We start from the raw sequence: 18,034 nt of genomic DNA, 5'->3' as shown, positions 1-18,034 counted from the left end.
GTCACTGAATCTGCATTTTTCATTGAAAAGAAGTTCAGCTGAAATTTTCCCCCAGGCACTAATTTTCAGCCATATTTCTTCAGATGGGGAAACGGAGGAACAGCTAGATAAGTAAGAATTTCAAAATGCACCGAAGTTACTTAGAAGCCTAAATTCCTTTAAAAATTTTACCTAAGTGACCTTCCCAAGTTCACAAAATTTGTCATATTCTGGAATAGAACTTGAATTCCTAATATCTAGAGCTTTGATTTAATGTTCCATGTGAACACCATTGAAACATTGCTCAGTCTTTCAGCATTAGATGTATTGGCATTTCCTTCTATTACCTAGTTTGTGTGGCTATGCTGTTAACCTAGTTCAGGATCAAATGTTACCCACTTTACTAGCATAACCTCAGTGAAACTGCTTATATGTATAAGATGATCATCTGACCTCCCCTACCCCATGTGTATTATTTTTACAGAATGCAGGATGGATCATTAGTATTTCAGAATTTAAAAACCCTTTAGTGAAGAAGAAAAACCTCATTTACTCCAAACAAAGTTAAAGTGAGTTATATAAAAACTCTTCTGTTGCAAGGTCTACATACTGTATATAACACAGGGCACTGCTGTTTGGGCTATACACAATACTGATTGATATGCTTGCATGCCTTTCAACCCAAAACACATAGTTAAAGCAAATTTAACTCCTGGGGCTAAATTTCTAAACCAGCCTCTAAACTTCACTACAGTATTATATGAACACATTTTTGCATACTTAACCAGTATTTCGGTATGGAAATCACGTGGAGATACACAGATCAGGTAAACAGAAAAACAATACCATAGCTACTGATTCAGAGGCTGTTTCCATCATTTTGACTATAAAGGACATCCCTTTATTTTTTTCCTAATGACTAGATTTCTGGGGCTTTTCTTAAATGACCAACACATTTTTTTAAATGAATATGCAATAAATAAATAACCTGTATATTTTCTGCAAAAACATGCTTACATCAATCAAGTGAATAAACATTAGCAAGAGAAAAACATATTAAGAGTCATTTTCCCTTGTTCAATACTGGGTTGCCTGTTTCACACTATATATCAGGAAGAAAGTAATTCACCTCTCAAAACAAAATATTAAACAACAAAATACAACTATGATGTACTTCTGCACAATACAGTCTAATTTCCATAAAACGTCTGCAGGGTTTTTCACATTCAAATTTCTCTTACTAAAAATGTTTATGGAAATAGGTCATTATGCACATTACTAATAGAGAGCAATTTGTTGCTTTTAAAGGAGCTTTTATACTAATAGTGGTGAATAAACACATATTTATCAAGTATCCTAAATATAAACAATGTATATGCTGCTGTGCATGGTACCCTCCTTGCACATATAGCAGAGGAGATTAAATAAGCTAATTATACAGGGCCCAATCTTGCTTCCATTGAAGCCAAAGGAAATTTTACTATTGATGTCAAAGGGAGTGGGACTGGGCTCTGATTCTGTAAATGTATCTAACTCTATGCACATGAATAGGATCCTCAGGACTACTCACATGTCTAAGGCTATGTCTACACTACACAGCTTTTAGCAACATGGTTGTGTTGCTATAGCCGTGACACTAAAAGTCGCACATTGTAGCTTCTGTTTGTCTGCTCTCCTGCCGACAAAAAACTTCCACCTTCAACTAGCGGTGTTTGTGTTGTCAGCAGGAGAACGCTCTTGCCGACAAAGTGCTGTTCATACTGTTGCTTAGGTAGTGGAGGGAGAGGGAAAGGGGGCACTTGCCCAGGGTCGTGGGCGATTTAAAAGTAGCACAGTAGCAGCGGCTGAACCCCAGGCTCATGGAGGCTAGCCTCTGGCCTGGACCACCCCTGCTGCCCATGGCCCCGCCTCTCCCACCAGAGACCTGCCCTCTTCCCCACACACACACATCTCTCACCTCCCCGAGTGCCACCAGCCCTGGAACGCTGGACAGGTGAGCAAGCGGTATGGTCCCCTCCAGTCCCTGAATACCGGGGAGGTGAAAGAATGTTAGTAGGGTGAGTGGGTGGCATGGCTCCCCAGCCCTGGAATGCCAGGTGGCCACCATTAGCCCCCCCATCCCCAAGCTGGGGCCCCAGCCATGGGGGGAAGAGCCCCCTGCAGCACAGCCCAGGAATCAGGAAGGGGCCTGGGTGTGGAGCACAGGCAGGGCCATGCAAGGCTGTTGTGGGAGGCACAGCCTCCCCCTGCCTTCTATACCTGCCGCCCATTCGGGGTGGGCCTGGAGGCGATGAAGGCTGCTGGATGGGCATGTGGAAGCCCTGGCCATGGCGGAAGAGTGCGCCTAGCAGTGCAGCCAGCAACAGCTCGCTGGGTACCAGCCAGTGCAGGTGCAGCACTGCCCAAAAACCTCAGCCTGCCCTTTCTAAGGGGCCCATTGACTGTTCTGCCCTGGGGCCCAGAATTGCTGTCGCCAGGCCTGCTGGCACTTGGCATTAGCAAAACTTTTGTCTTTCAGGGTTGTTGTTTTTTTTAACACCTCTGAAAGACAAAAGTTTTGTTGTTCAATTGCCAAAGTAGACATAGCCTAAGTGTTGATAGAGTTAGGACTGTGGTTTCTGTTTCAAAACAGATCGAGAGCTTGTCTCTCTCACCAACAGAAGTTGCTCCAATAAAAGATATTACCTCATCCATTTTGTCTCTCAGGAATAAGAAGACAGATTATTTAGGGCCTGAACCTGAGCAGCCCTGCTTGGTTTCAGCAGGGCCCTGTGCAGGGGCATGGGCCTACACATGCAGAGCTGCTTTCTTTATCCAAGCTTTAGAGTTCAATCCAGCAAGCCCTTACTGTGTGAGTAGTCCTTTGTTCATGGAAGCAGTCCCATAGAAGTGAATGGGGAATGAGAATTACTTGTGTGAGTAAGGTTGACAGGATCAGGCTTTTAGATTGCAACTTCCGTATTTTTTTTTTTTTATTTTTTTTTACAAATGCAGAGCCCACTGTCGGCACTTAGCAATAAATAATTATAATAATGATGATGTTGATGATGATTTAACTTAAATTCCAAGTAACTAAAAGGGTGCAGAGTGGCAGTTATTCTGAATACTGCATGGCAGCTATTTCAAGCAGTAAAATGCTAGATTTAAAATGTTAGGTTACTAAAAAACATCACAAAGTACGTTTACACAATAGTTAGAATCAATTCTCCTAAAAGCCTCACTTAACCACCACATTAGATCACCTAGAATGTGCAAATAAAATGAGCTGGTTTAGAAAGATGCGTGGATTTGTGCAGTCCCTTGCTCAGTTGTCAGTAAAACTGAAGAAAATGTAAAACATCTATCCAATTATTTCAGTTAATATACAAGCATCAGGCATTCAAATTCCTAATTAAGAGACAACATGCCCTGTCAGGCATCTGCATGGGCTACTGAACATTGCCTAGATTGTTCCATAATTATCCCAGCTTAATAGCTCTAAAAATATAAGCAATGTGCATCCATTGAGGAAATGCACCGCTTATCACATGAGAGGGAACGGTACATAGAACATGCTCTGCTAACATGTATTTGCACTTCAGGTTTTTAGTGGAACATGGTTTAATTAACAGAGAGCAGCCTCAGCCTGGTGGCTGACTTTCTACAGGCAAAAAGAAAATGTAGCCTAGATATCAAAATATATTTCTATGACACAGAGTCAAATACACACAACTCAATTGTTGTGAGTGCTCCATTTCACACTCAAGCATCAATTAAGCACTGAAGATAGGAGAAAACATTATGTGTGAATATATTTTTGGATCTATTTCAACATGGTATGTTTCAAACCTCATTTGTTTTTCTTTTTCTTTTTTAAAAAAATGGGCTACAGTCTGGTCATGTTGTCACGGAAACTGATTTTTGCCATCATCTCTGATTGCTGTACTTTCAATATCATTTCTTTCTTTTCAGAGTTGATGACTCTGTGTGTGAACTGAACAGAGCTGTCCATGAACACTGATGGCATGGAATCTGTTTACTCTCCAAGCTTTATCTGGTAAGGCTAGTCAAAAATAGTATTTTCTGCCCAGAATTTTGAAAGAATTGATTTTGTTACAACATTTTTCATGGATTTATTTTTCTTTTTTGAGAAAAACGAATTTTGGTTCATTTCAAAATGTCATGAAATATTTTAATGTTGAGGGTTTTCCACCACTTTTCCCTCCATTCAGAGGAGCAGAATAAAGGAAGACAAGGGAGACGCAGAGAAACAAAAACCCTGATATTGAAAACCTGACCAAAAATTGTTGTTTTTTTTAATTGAATAACTGAATTTTGACCAAACAAAAATTCCCTGCAAAAATTTATGTTTTGGTTGAAAAGCCATTTTTCATTGCAAAAATTATTTATTTGTTTACTTACTAGTTCTATTGCCTGGGGCACAAACAAAACAGCTTGGTAGAAATGCTGGTTGCGGGAGAACAGCTAGGAGTCCAAAGAACTTCTGCATTCCTATCCTGTGGCTGTGGATGAGGCAAAGAAACAGGCCAAGGTATCTGAGATCCCTTGAGAAGATTTGAGATTTTTTGGCTGCTGTGTCATCAGCACAGTTGGCTGGAAAATAAGGAGAAAAAAATTACAAAAATATTTGAATTTCCCCCCATTTTTCTTCTAAACAAAACTTTGATGATGCTGAGGATATTTGCACATATTTTTATGAACCCCGGATTCTTCAAATTAATTATTTTCCCTAGGGAATCATTGCCAATGGCACAATTTAGAGTAGCCTCAAGCTAGACATTCAGGCTTGGGTCTGAACCCCTCTTTCCCCCCACCTCCCTGCCAGTGTTCAGAGCCTGGGGTCCAGTCCAAGCAGGAACATCTACATTACTGTTTTTAACCCTGTAGCACAAGCCCCATGAGCCCGAATTAGTTCACCTGGGCTCTGAGACACTGCCGCAGGTCTTTTTTTGCTCTGAAGTCACTTGGGCACTTTTGAAAATCCCACCTGATGTCTAGAATCATTTTAAAAAATGACTAAATATTCTTTTTTTAAAACAGGAGGAATTTCTCCCTTCTCTCCAAATAACAGTAGTGGAGGATTAGACTTTGGCTCCCCTGGCCTGCCTTCTCTTAAGCAATGACGAGAAATATGCTATATCACAGCGAGCCTGCCTGCTATGGTTCAGTGACAGACTAGGAGGAGTCCTGTGATACAGCAGCAGTAACCACAACAGTCCCAGGGCTTTCCCACTTAGACAAATAGTTAAGCTCTTAATGGCAAAGCCACAGGACTGTCACCGTAGGATCAGCAGACTGCTTCATGGACAGTGCTCTAATTGCTCATTAATATTGAATACTAGGACAATTACTCTAGCAAAATCCCATAGCACTTATGTTTTGCCAATTTTTCTCTTCAGGTTCGTAATAGAGAGGTGGCCTCTCAGCCACAAGAGAGCACACCATGAACCGCGAGAGCATGCACTCTGCATGGCAGAAAAAGCATTCCACAATTTCTTTCAGGCAAGGCAGTGACAGGAGAGGAGGGAAAACACACTGTACACAACATGAAGCTTTCCAGTGAATACATTAAATCCTGTTTACCCCTGCAAACTGTGTAAGTGAGCAAAAACTAAACTCAATGAGCAAAGGCAGCAGAGGGATGGCCTTTAATTTTCACATGAAAAATATGTGTAATCAGTTACCTCGCTTTCCAGTTACACATATGTAGTTTTTGAAATAATTTGTCAACTATGCTATTTAGGCTGCCAGTTGCCTCATTTAAAACAACAAAAACAAACAAAAACAACTTTCCCCCTACACCTACTAAATAACAATATGTAAATCCTACAAATTGTCCATAAGAGAGAGTACCAAGGCCACAGGTAGGAAAAAAGTGTTTCAGAAAGAACCTGAAATTAGAGTCTTTTTCATCTCAGGTCTAGGCCCCAATCCAGCAAAGCATTTAAGCATGTGAATAGCTCCATTCATTCCTATGGGACAACTCACATGGTAAAGTGCTTGGTAGATCAGCGCCCTAGAGAAAATAATACATTGATTTCCACTTTACAAATACTACAGCTAGAGAGATGGTATAGGCCTCAATCTTGTAAAGACTTATACATGTGAGTAGTCCAACTGAATTCAGTGGATCTACTCCTGTATAAATTTAGTTCTGTGTAAATCAATACAAGATTGAAGCCATAACAAAAGAACCTATAGGACCAAGTCACAACAATCTTGTGATACCCATATTCCGCAACTCTTGTTTAAAAAAGTAGGTAAAAAATAACAGTCTTTATTTTAAGACTATTTTAAGAGGTACAATAGTATATTTGATCATACCTCAACATGCAACATGTAACAAAGATCCAAAGAGAAGAACTCACAAAAAAGGATTCATGCAGGAAACTGAACATGCTGTGAGATTCATTCTCTTAGCATAAATAAGTTTCCATAACCATTGTTCCAGAAGTCTTCATTTCTACTGCAAATTGTTTTTAAGAAATTAAAGGGAAAGGGAAGAGTTTTGTGTTGAATGTGGGTAACCTTGAACTAAAATGAGTAACATCACTCAAAATGAAGGTCATTTGATAGAAATGAAATTGATTCTGAAAAATACAGAATATCACATCTGATATGTAAATATTTAGCTACATCATATTGTTAACTGAGTACATAACCCAAAGAGGAAGATTTTTTTTTAAACAAAAGATTATTTAGATTCTTATTTGAACCCAAGTAAACCCCAGTTTTATGAAGAGCTCAGGAAATACCCCAAACTTCAATAAAATCAGGCATTCACAAGGTGAAGGGAAATAGCACAATAGTCTATCATCAAACAGGCAGACTCAAGGTCTTTTGGCATTAAAAAAGTTTTGTAAAATCAGACTTTATCAAAAGAGGGGTGTTTACCTATGTTGCTGTTTTGAAACACAAGTCTTGGCTTGTTAAACACTCACATGTATCGACTCAGCATTTATGAAACCATGTGCCCTTAAGTGAAGCGAGAGGTATTTCTTACAATGAGTAATTCTGTCATGAAACAGAGGAGTATAAATCAATTTATTAGAGATCATCTGCATGTATAACTGTGAAAAGGACCTCAGGGCAAAAATACAAGGCTGCTGTAATTTGTACTTTGGGAAACCGTATATAAAATATCTTCAGGCATCATAAATTTAGATGGCTTACTGGAAAACATTGATAATTTTCCCAGCACAGGGGGTGGGAGTGAGGTTGTAAAAAAAAATCTCATGAGGCAATTTTCATATATTTCCAAAAATGTCTCTGTTTCTGGTAAACATAATGCCTGTTAGGTTTGGTAAAAAAAAATAATAATAAGGAAGAAAAGAAATAATTTGTCATTTTTTTTCTCAGCCCATCCCCCAATGCAGTGGCTGCTCTACAAAAAAGGACATTATAGACACCCTTCATTCCATGCCCTTATGTCCTAGGCCTCCAAAAAGCACATGCTTCTGTGTTTTGCTGAATCAAGGCCCTACTCAGCACATTATCTCACTGAATATGGTTGATACACACGCCTCGTAATCTAACATATTTTACATTACCCATCCTGCCCTTATGACTCATTAACTTGCTCACTTTTCACTTAGAGTCCCCTAAAAAGCATTGACTATGAGCCCATCTCTCAAAAGCAATACATTGCTAGATACAGAGCTACTTCCTGGCCTCCCCCATCAGCCCATATTGGCTTGTGACATGAAATCACGTATATTTTCCCCCTTCAGGCAAGGGTGTTGTATATCTCATGGCGGTGGTATGCTGCATATACAATGGATCCCTGACCTCGGCTAGTATCTAATTGTGATTGTAATTAATAGTAATATTCTGTGTAATTTGTAGATGTAAATAAGTATGTCTTACTAAATATAGCCCCTCTATAGTCTAGACGGTAATACTGAGAAATTTATACAGCCCCAATCACTTTGCTATGTGCATGCAAACTTATGTTAAAATATTTAGGTTGATCGAAAACATTAAGAAGCCAGAATATAGGGAGTTAATTCTCAAACTCCGTCTTTTATGTACCCTGTTGTGTCTCAGTATTGCAGAGGTCTGTGAACAGTGGGAGATTTTTTTTATGGTGAATGTGCTACAATCAGCAAGCACCCTGGGACATGTTAAGGATCACATTTTAGCCTGAAATCAGAATTTTCTTTGCTTCTCTTAGTTTAAATCTAATATCATTTTAACACTAGAGTTTTTTATGGGAAACTATTTCCTTTGATTTTTAAGTGTGTGGGTTTGTTTAGATAGATAGATAGATAGATAGATAGATAGAGAGCTGCCTCCTTGAACTGCGTCGTTATATTAAAATTTGACATTGGATCTTCTAAATACATAATGAGAGAATTTTAAACACATTTTTTCTTTACTGGAACCACCGAGAGAGATTTTTCTGGGAATAGCTCCGAAAATAGAACTTGTTGCCAGCAAACTAAGTCCCCTGTACTACAAGGAATTCCATGCAGGAATGTGTGGATCAGGATCCATACATATATGGGCCAACCTATGACGTCATCAATAGCTCCTGAAAGGATTGCTCCCAAAATGAAATTTGAGAGAGTAATAGAAAAGTATCAGTTCAATCAGCACGATCAGTAACCTGCTATGTCACAATCAGATGTATTAATCAGAAGATCTATACAATGGAGTCACACATTGTTAATGAGCTTACCATTGTCTAATGCAGTGGTCTCCAAAATTTTTTGATCACACACCCTTATCAGTAAAAAAATTTTGAGCATGCACCCCCTGCCATGCCGGCTTTACCATTTTTGCTGAAGCAAAAACAAAAAAAAAAAGCTGCTCAGACTCCTGCCTGAACTGCTGAAACAAAACAAAAAAATAAAAAATGCAGTAATATGAACAAGGAAAGTCTTGTGGTTAAAGTACAGATCTAGGAACCAGGAGACCATGGGTAGAATCCTGAATCTACTGAAGCCAGCGGAAGGATTTCATCCCAAAGGTCTATTTCTGGCCCTGCCACAGATTTCTGTGCGACCATGAGCCATTTGACATCTCCATGCCCCATTTTCTCCATCTAAAAAATAGTTTGTTAATTCACTACCGCAGAAGGTCTAGATCTTCAACTAGTTTACATCTATATAGATCCATCAACTTAAATCTTTAATGTTTGTAAAGTGCTTTGAGGTCATAGAATGGAAAGTGCTATAGGAAAAAGACAAAAAATAATTATATTTTCAACCTTACTGACAAAGTTGTTGAAGTTTGTTTATATGGTAAATCTGATACCATATAATCAATATATAGCAATGAGGGCTAAATATCATTTTTATTGACCAAAGACAGATGCACTGTAGATAAACAGTGTTACTAGTAAAATTTTATTTTGCTTCTGTATGTCACTTAAAGACCTGTGCTTACCTCTATTACAGCATATATTATTTAAATATTTAAGTGTTCATTGCATAAGACTGTTTCTCTTATAATATAGAGGTGTCACATTTAACATCTCACATGAGCGATACAGCAAGAAAGGGGACGTACATTGAAAATGCTTGCTGGATATTTTTAAATACAACTGTGAGAGGTGAACCCCCACTGTACCCCCATAAAACAAACTGAAGAACAATTTTTTATATTTTATCTTCTGTTTTTAAGCAAGGCTTTAAAGCTTAGAGTAGTGTTCGCATAAGTCAATGGAGGAATTCAAGCAGGTCAATCAAGGGAGCAGTGGGAAAACAAAACAAAACACAATCCACTATTCAGCACTTCAGCAGGGGAAAATGTGGTCATGTTGGGTATAATACCTCAAAGATCTCTGTTTGTAATTAAGGTGAAGCTTCCCTCTTGGATCCTCAAGCAGTCCTCTGGCCTGATTTGTTGAACTATGTACAGCACATGTATAGAGCTTCTGATAACATCAGTGTGAGATGTTACATGATTTTACATGGAGCAGGAGCCAAATATCAGAGTCAATACCCTGAGAGCAGAACTTCATTTTACACTTGTATCCCAGAAAAATCAGGCCAACTATTATTTCTTTTTATACTTCGTTTTTTAAACAAGTAGCAGTTGTACTTTATATTTTGAAGGATTAATAGGTGTTTTAATGAATTGCTAATCAATTGTTAGATACTGCTACATGACAATAGGTTGTTTATAAGAACCTGGTTTATAACCTTCGATAGCAACTTCTACTGATGTGTTTATCTATGACACATACTGCTTATGTCTATAACATCCTTATTAGAGCTGTGCAAATAATGAATTTTTTAGTTTCTGGCTGTTCCAAAAATAAAAATGTTTTGAACGAAATTGAAAACAAGATTTTTGACAAATCAAAAAGTTGAAAAATTTCTGTATTGTGTCGGTTACTAAATGTTTCACTTCATTTTTGACCATTTTAAAAAGATTTTTAGTGTTTTAGTTTTAATAAAACTGAAGGAACTAAGTTGTTTTGAACTGCACAATCAAAATGTTTAATTTAAAAAATGTCAAAATGAAACATTTTAACTTTTTGGAATTTTTTTGTTTGTGATTTGACATGAACAGTCCAACAAAACCAGACTAAATTTGTGAAATGTTTCAGTGTCACCAAATCTACACTTTTTGCTGAAAAATTTTGGCTGAAAAATTAGGCCTATCACTAATCCTTACAACATCCATTAAACATTTATTAACCCTTTGTAAATAGAACTAGAATGTAAAGTGTGACTCAAATACCTTTAGTACTTTTATGCAAGTGAGCACCCAATATCTTAAAATCACATTTATTTTATGGATAGGCTTGGAAGAATTCAGGGTTTTTTTAAATATAATTTTGCCAAATAATATCAATGTTTAATTTAAAGAATTTTTTTAAATTTTTATCTATCTAAATTTTCACATTTTTGTGAAATTATGGGTCGGTCAGCCAATAATTATTTAATGACAATAAATGTTGAGATTCAAAAAGTTAAAGCTTTATAACCCTTAAAACATGAATTGTCAATATCATGTGTCAAAACATACTAAGTAAATATCCTCTGCTAAAGCTAGCATTACAATACATTTTAAACACTTTAAGGTGGGGCAATAATAAGTTCTCAAGCAGCATTTTTTTGTACTTTGCTTATTTCTAAATTTTGATTATTATTGATGGAAGTATGTTTTCAATGGTTTGTCTGTGTACAGTGAAATGGACATTTACTGCTAAAACTATAATCTTCCCAAGCCTGTCTATAGGGATTTCCAACCCTGAAGGTGGAATGCCTTTGAATAACACTGATTTTCTTTAAGAGGCCCTTCCTTCAGGAAAGATGACATTTGAAAACTCAAGGTTTCACTCTTCATCACAAGGTTCATCCAACTCTAATTTGAACTTCACCTGCCTGTGGTTCTACAATATGCCATTATTTCACAAAATCTTAAATGATTCTGAAGTTGGCAAATTTTATCCTGAATTAAGAGTTGTTAAAAAGGCTTGGTTTTACAGGACAGGAGATGGGTATGGCTTTCAGAAAGCCTAGATTGGGGTGGAATGGGTTTCCCATTAGCCTGTACCTGACAGTTTTAATCTACCCATGATAGCTGAAAGAGCCAGGGTGCCAGTGACTGGGATGTGGGCAGTCATACCAAGGGGTCATAGCTGGAGTCAGTTACCAGGAATCAGAGCCCAGGGTCAGAACTAGAATTGGAGGCCAGATGCCAGAAGGTCAGAGTCAAAGTCAGGAATTGGAGCTGAGGGTCAGAATTGCATTTCCTGGCATGAGGCAAGGCAGGTGCAAGGCTGGGTTCAATGCTGTAAGAAGGCAGGAGCTATTACAGCTATAGGTAAATGCTTTGAACAGCCATTGAACTGCTACTGCTGCTGACTCTTCCAATCAATCAGGCAGTGTAGCCTCTTATGCAGCCCCCTATATGCCAGCTGTGCTCCTTACATTGCCTGGAGACTGGCTCTGTTGCAAAGGCTGCCTCCAAATTGGTTCTGCTGCAGGCCCTCATTCTTGACACAGTGCAATGGGACTGGGAAGAATGTTTCCTGATCCTGATGCTACTAAGCTTAGTTGTGGTGGAGACAAGAAACTCTGTCCTGAGAGAATTCTTCCTTAGCTTGAGGTGGCACTATGTCTTTTCTGCTCCTTGAAAAGAAAAAAGCAGACTACTAAATATGTTGTGGGAGCCCAGAGATAACTGGCTGGGCCATGGATGAGTGAGGATCAGCAGGCAATTCTTTACTTCTCCCTATAAGGGAAAGGAGACAGGTCAAGAAGGGATTTCTCCTACTTTCCTATGACAATCAAGGGAATTCTTTCTCTGCATGGGGCTAGGGAAGTTACCTATAGGGGGATGTAGGGGGAAGTGTATGGGAGGGTGTTTTCCCCCCTCCTCACCAATTCAGAAGAATGAGTATTTGTCCTTTCCCCTTGCCATAGAGGCCAGGGAAAGGATTCTTGTAGAGCTATAGGAGAATGTGTTCTTCTCTTGCCTTCCCTCTGCTTAGCAGGGAAGAAGATGATATGGTGCAGCCCAGTAGTATAAGTAGAAAATGACAAGAAGAAGCTGGGAGAGAGGTAGGTCATGAATCATGGTTACTCCGTGGTCCCTTTTCACCATCACACAACCAGCCCTGAAATTAATAATTCCGGTAACCTCCCCTTCCCAACACAAAACCAGCTTTGCACTACTCCTGCAGAAGTCCTCCCCCACCCAGCAGGAGCTGTTCCAGGGTGGGTGACCCACCTGGTGTCCAAGGTAAGTCACTCTGTTTTGGCCTATTTGACACTTTTTACCATTAACAGTTAGTCCTGCCTGCCTGATGCGCTCAAAGACTTTTTCCAGGTGTTCTAGGTGTTCTGCCTATGAATTAGAAAAAATGGCCACATCATCGAGGTAGGCGACTGCATATTCTCCCAATCCTGCTAGGAGACCATTTACAAATCTTTGGAAGGTGGCGGGTGCATTTCACAGCCCGAAAGGAAGCACATTAAATTCATACACCCCTGCATGGGTGATGAAGGCTGACCTTTCTTTGGCGGGTTCATCTAGCGGTACTTGCCAGTACCCCTTGGTTAAGTCTATTGTAGAGATGAACTGGGCACGTCCCAATTTCTCCAATAGCTCATCGGTGCGTGGCATTGGATAGTTGTCGGGACGAGTTACAGCATTTAGCTTACGGTAGTCCACGCAAAAGCGTATTTCCCCATCTGGTTTTGGGTACTAGAACCACTGGAGATGCCCATGCACTGGTAAGGGGCAGATTATACCCATCTGTAGCATGCTTTGGATCTCCCGTTCTATAGCAGCTTGGGCATGAGGAGACACCGGTAGGGTGGGGTTCTAATTGGGTGAGCATCCCTGTGTCAATGGAGTGGTATGCCCGTTCAGTCCAGTCCTGGGTGGCTGAGAACAATGGGGGGAGCTAGTGCACAGCTTCTTGCCCTGTTGCCGCTGGACGTTCCAAGGTTTTGTGGAGAGGGGCTCACCTCTTCCACGCCACCGTGTCAACTTTTTCCCTTCGTAGTAGACACCTTCAGGCCACTCAGTTCATCTTGTCCCCCGGCTGTAAACTTGACAAACCTGTAAGTCTCTGGAATAAAAGGGCTTGAGAGAATTAACATAGTACACTTTAGGGTCCCACCTAGTGAGGAAGGAAGCTATGTGTCATGGAGTGGTATGCCCTACTGTTCAGTCCTGGACCGTGAATGGCCCTTCCAATGGGCTTCGAACTAGTGGCCTTGATGCGCCTCAATGACCAAACCGCTGCTAAGGACGTTCGATAGTAGGAGTAATAGAACAGAAGTACTTTATATCTCTTTTGACTGTAAAGGGTTAACAAGTTCAGTAAGCCTGGCTGTCACCTGACCAGAGGACCAATCAGGGGACAGGATACTTTCAAATCTTGAGGGAGGGAAGTTTTGTGTGTGTGCTGTTAGAGTTTTTGGTTGTTGTTCTCTCTGGGTTCTGAGAGTGACCAGACGTGCAACCAGGTTTCTCTCCAATCTCTCCGATACAGGCTCTTATAAGTTCAAATAGTAGTAAGTACTAGGTAGATAAGGCGAGTTAGGCTTATGTTTGTTTTCTTTATTTGCAAATGTGCATTTGGCTGGGAAGGAGTTCATTGTGTAGTTTTGTGTTTGCTGAAGGAGTTCAATTTGTATTTTGCTGAAAGGATTTTAATTTGTACTTGTATACTTAGGCTGGGAGGGTATTCCCAGTGTCTATAGCTGAAAAACCCTGTACCTAATCCATCTTAAATTTACAAAGATAATTTTTACTGTTTTTCTCTCTTTAATTAAAAGCTTTTCTTGTTTAAGAACCTGATTGTTTTTTTATTCTGGTGAGACCCCAGGGGACTGGGTCTGGATCACCAGGGAATTGGTGGGGAGAAAGGAGGGAAGGGGGGAGAGAGAGGTTAATTTCTCTCTGTGTTAGGATTACTTTTCTCTCTCAGGGAGAGTCTGGGAGGGGGAGAGAGAAGGGGGGGAAGGTGAATTTTCCTCTCTGTTTTAAGATTCAAGGAGTTTGAATCACAGTGATCTTCCAGGGTAACCCAGGGAGGGGAAGCCTGGGAGAGGCAAGTGGGGGAAAGGGTTTACTTTCCTTGTGTTAAGATCCAGAGGTCTGGGTCTTGGGGTCCCCGGGCAAGGTTTTTGGGGGCAGAGTGTACCAGGCACTGGAATTCCTGGTTGGTGGCAGCGCTACAAGTACTAAGCTGGTAATGAGCTTAGAGGAATTCATGCTGGTACCCATCTTTTGGACACTAAGGTTCAGAGTTTAACCTCGTGGTACCATACACAAGTTCAAATGGTGAAAACCCTAAACTGGGATGTGGTACAGCCCTGTAGGGCAAAAGCAACTGCTGCACACTAGGTCCCAATCATTGGAGTGTTCATTTACGAATTTCTGTATCATGGCCCCCAAAGTTCCATTAACCTCTTTCCACCAGGCCATTGGTTGATGGTGGTAGGGGTGGCAACCAAGTGATTCACCCCATGAGCTTCCCACAGATTTTTCATGGTCCTGCCAGGAAATTAGTTCCTGAATCTGTAAGGATGTCGGAGGGCCAACCTACCCTGGCAAAAATGTCTGTTTTAGGGCCTGGCACACAGTTTTAGCCCCTGTGCTTTTGCTTAGAGCTACTGCTTCCGCTAGCATCGGGTAGCAAAGTCCACGAAAGTCAGTATGTACTGCTTTCCTCTGGGGGTCTTTTTGGGAAAGGATCAGAATATCCACAGCTACTCGCTGAAATGGGACCTCAATTATGGGGAGTGGCTGGAGAGGGGCCTTTGACTAACCTGGTCTTGGGGCTTTCCCACTCTTTGGCACACCTCACAAGACCGGACATAATTAGCAACGTCCTTGCCCATTCCCTCCCAGTGGAAGGACTTCCCCAATCTGTCTTTGGTTCTGTTCACCCCAGAATGGCCACTGGGATGATCATGGGCTAAGCTTAAGAGCTTTCCCCGGTACTTAGTTGGAACTACCAACTGTTTTTGAGGATGCCAGTCTTCCTGGTGTCCACCAGAAAAGAGTCTCCTTGTATAAAGTCCTTGTTCTACAACAAAGTGGGATCGGTTAGAAGAGCTGAGAGGCGGTGGGGTGCTCCGTGCCGCCACCCAAGCTTTCTGAAGGCTGTCATCTGCTTCCTGCTCAGTCTGGAACTGTTCCCTTGAGGCTGGAGACACCAGTTCCTCCTTAGACTGTGGACTTGGGCTTGGGTCCTCTGGAAGCGATGAGGTGATGGGGTTTTTTCGTTGATGGTGAACCGCTTTCCGCTGGTGCACTACTGTGATATTTCAGGCTCTGGCTGAGCCTCTTGGTAGGGTTGTCTGCTGCTTCTGCCAGTTCAGGCTCTGCTGGTGCCCTCTGGCGTTGGGGTTGGAGATGGGTTTGCAAGCGCTGGCGTCAGTGCTGGCAACGGTTTCTGGTGCTGGTTGCTTTTCCAGTTCTGGTCTGGGACTGGATGCACTATGGCTGTTGCAGTCGTTGGCAGGGGATCCGGGTTCCACCACCTCTGTCTGGGTCTCTGGTAACACAGACGGGGCCTGTGGACGGCTCAGGAACAGGGATGGGTCTGGAAGCTTGCCTGGCTTGGCTGCGTGTAACCATTCCCACCCTCTTGGCCCGCTTCACCTGGTTGGCCAAGTCTTCCCCCAGTAGCATGGGGATGGGATAATTGTCATAGACTGCAAAAAGTCCACATTCCTGACCAGCCTTTGTACTGGACAGGCAGTTCAGCTGTAGGCAAGTTTACAGATTTTGACATGAAGGGGTAAATTGTCACTTGGGCCTCTGGGTTGATGAATTTGGGGTCCACTAAGGATTGGTGGATAGCTGACACTTGTGCCCCGTGTCTCTCCACGCGATAACCTTCTTTCCGCCCACTCTCAAGGTTTCCCTTCGCTCCGAGGTATTTGAGAGGCATCTGGGCCTGGGGATCTTTGGTGTGGTGTGGTGTAATGAACTGCACTCGGTTGGGGTTCTTGGGGCAGTTGGCCTTTATATGTCCCAGTTCATTACATTTAAAACATCGCCCAGCTGACTGGTCACTGGCCGAGGTGGGTTGCTGGAGACTGGTGAGGTGGGACAATAGGGTGTCTGGGGCTTTCCTTGGGTTGTAGGTGGGGTCTTGGGTTGCCCTCGGTGATAGGGTTTATTTTCGGTTTGCCCCTGTGATATTGCTCCCCTTGCTAGTAGCTTTTTTCTTTTTTCTGCCACTTCCACCCATCTGGCTCCAATCTCCCCCGCTCAGTTACAGTTTTGGGCTTCCCATCTAGGATGTACCTTTCTATTTCCTCAGGAACACCCTCTAAGAACTGTTCCATTTGCATTAGGAGGGACAGCTCTGCCAGAGAGTTAGCCTTTGCTCCTGATATCCAGACATCCCAATTCTTTCCAAGGCAGTAGGCGTGTCAGGTAAATGACACATCTGGTTTCCACCTTAGGGCTCTGAACCGCCGATGGGCATGCTCAGGTGTTAGCCCCATTCTGATTCTGGCCTGGTTTGAAAAAATTCATCATCGTTCATATGTTCCTTAGGCATTTCAGCTGCCACCTCTCCTAAGGGTCCACTGAGCTGTGGCCTCAGCTCTATCATGTACTGGTCTGTGGAGATGTTGTACCCATGGCAGGTCCTTTCAAAATTTTCTAGGAAGGCCTCAGTATCATCACCTGCCTTGTAGGTGGGAAATTTTCTGGGATGGGAAACAGTACCTGGAGAAGGGTTGTTAGGGTTATCCTGGTCTATCCTGCTTAGCCTGTGCTAAGTTCAGTTCATGCTTTCTCTCTGTTTCCCTCTCTTCCATCTCTTTTTCTTTTATCTCTATCTCTTTTTGTTTCATCTCTATAACTGTCCTGTGGACAGCCTCTTTGGCTTTTTCTTCTGCGTCCAGCCTAGCCATTTCCTGTTTAACTGCTTTCTTGGCACTCATTTTTCTGTTTTCTTGTGCTGGTCGCACCCCCCTGCAGCTCAGGCTGCTTGGTTAACAGAGATTTTCTAACTAGCTATACCCGAGAGGTAGAAAAAAAACAAAAAAAACCCAATTCAACCTGTAAATGCCTGTTGCTGGCTATCTGCTGGCTCACAGCTTGAAGCCTCCTCTTAACAAAGACCCTTGTTAGAAAACTTAACACCTCTTCCCTCAGGCTGCTTTCCAAGCAGCTAGAAAGGAGAGAAAAAAAAAATCCTACTGGCTTTTTGTTCCTAAGAATCCCAACCGCTGCTCACCATGTGAAGGTTTTTTCCCCACTTTGAACTTCAGAGTTCAAGAAGTGGGGACCTGCATGAACACTTTTAAGCTTAATTACTAGCTTAAATCTGGTATGCTGCCACCAGCCAGAATGTAGTGTCTGGCACACTTTCTGTTCCCCCAAAACCTTCCCTGGGGAACCCAAGACCCAAACCCCTTGGGTCTTAAAACAAGGAGAAATTAACCATCCGGTTGTCCTCTCAGACTCCTGAGAGTGAACAAAGAACAATCACAAAAAGCAGCAACAAGGACTTTCCCTCCACCCAAAATTTGCAAATTTTGGGTGGAGGGAAAGTCCTTGTTGCTGCTTTTTGTGATTGTTCTTTGTTCACTCTCAGGAGTCTGAGAGGACAACC

The sequence above is a fragment of the Chelonoidis abingdonii genome, chromosome 1 (genome assembly GCF_003597395.2).
Source record: "Chelonoidis abingdonii isolate Lonesome George chromosome 1, CheloAbing_2.0, whole genome shotgun sequence".
Taxonomy (NCBI): Eukaryota; Metazoa; Chordata; order Testudines; family Testudinidae; genus Chelonoidis; species Chelonoidis abingdonii.
Note: the sequence above shows the minus strand (reverse complement) of the source record.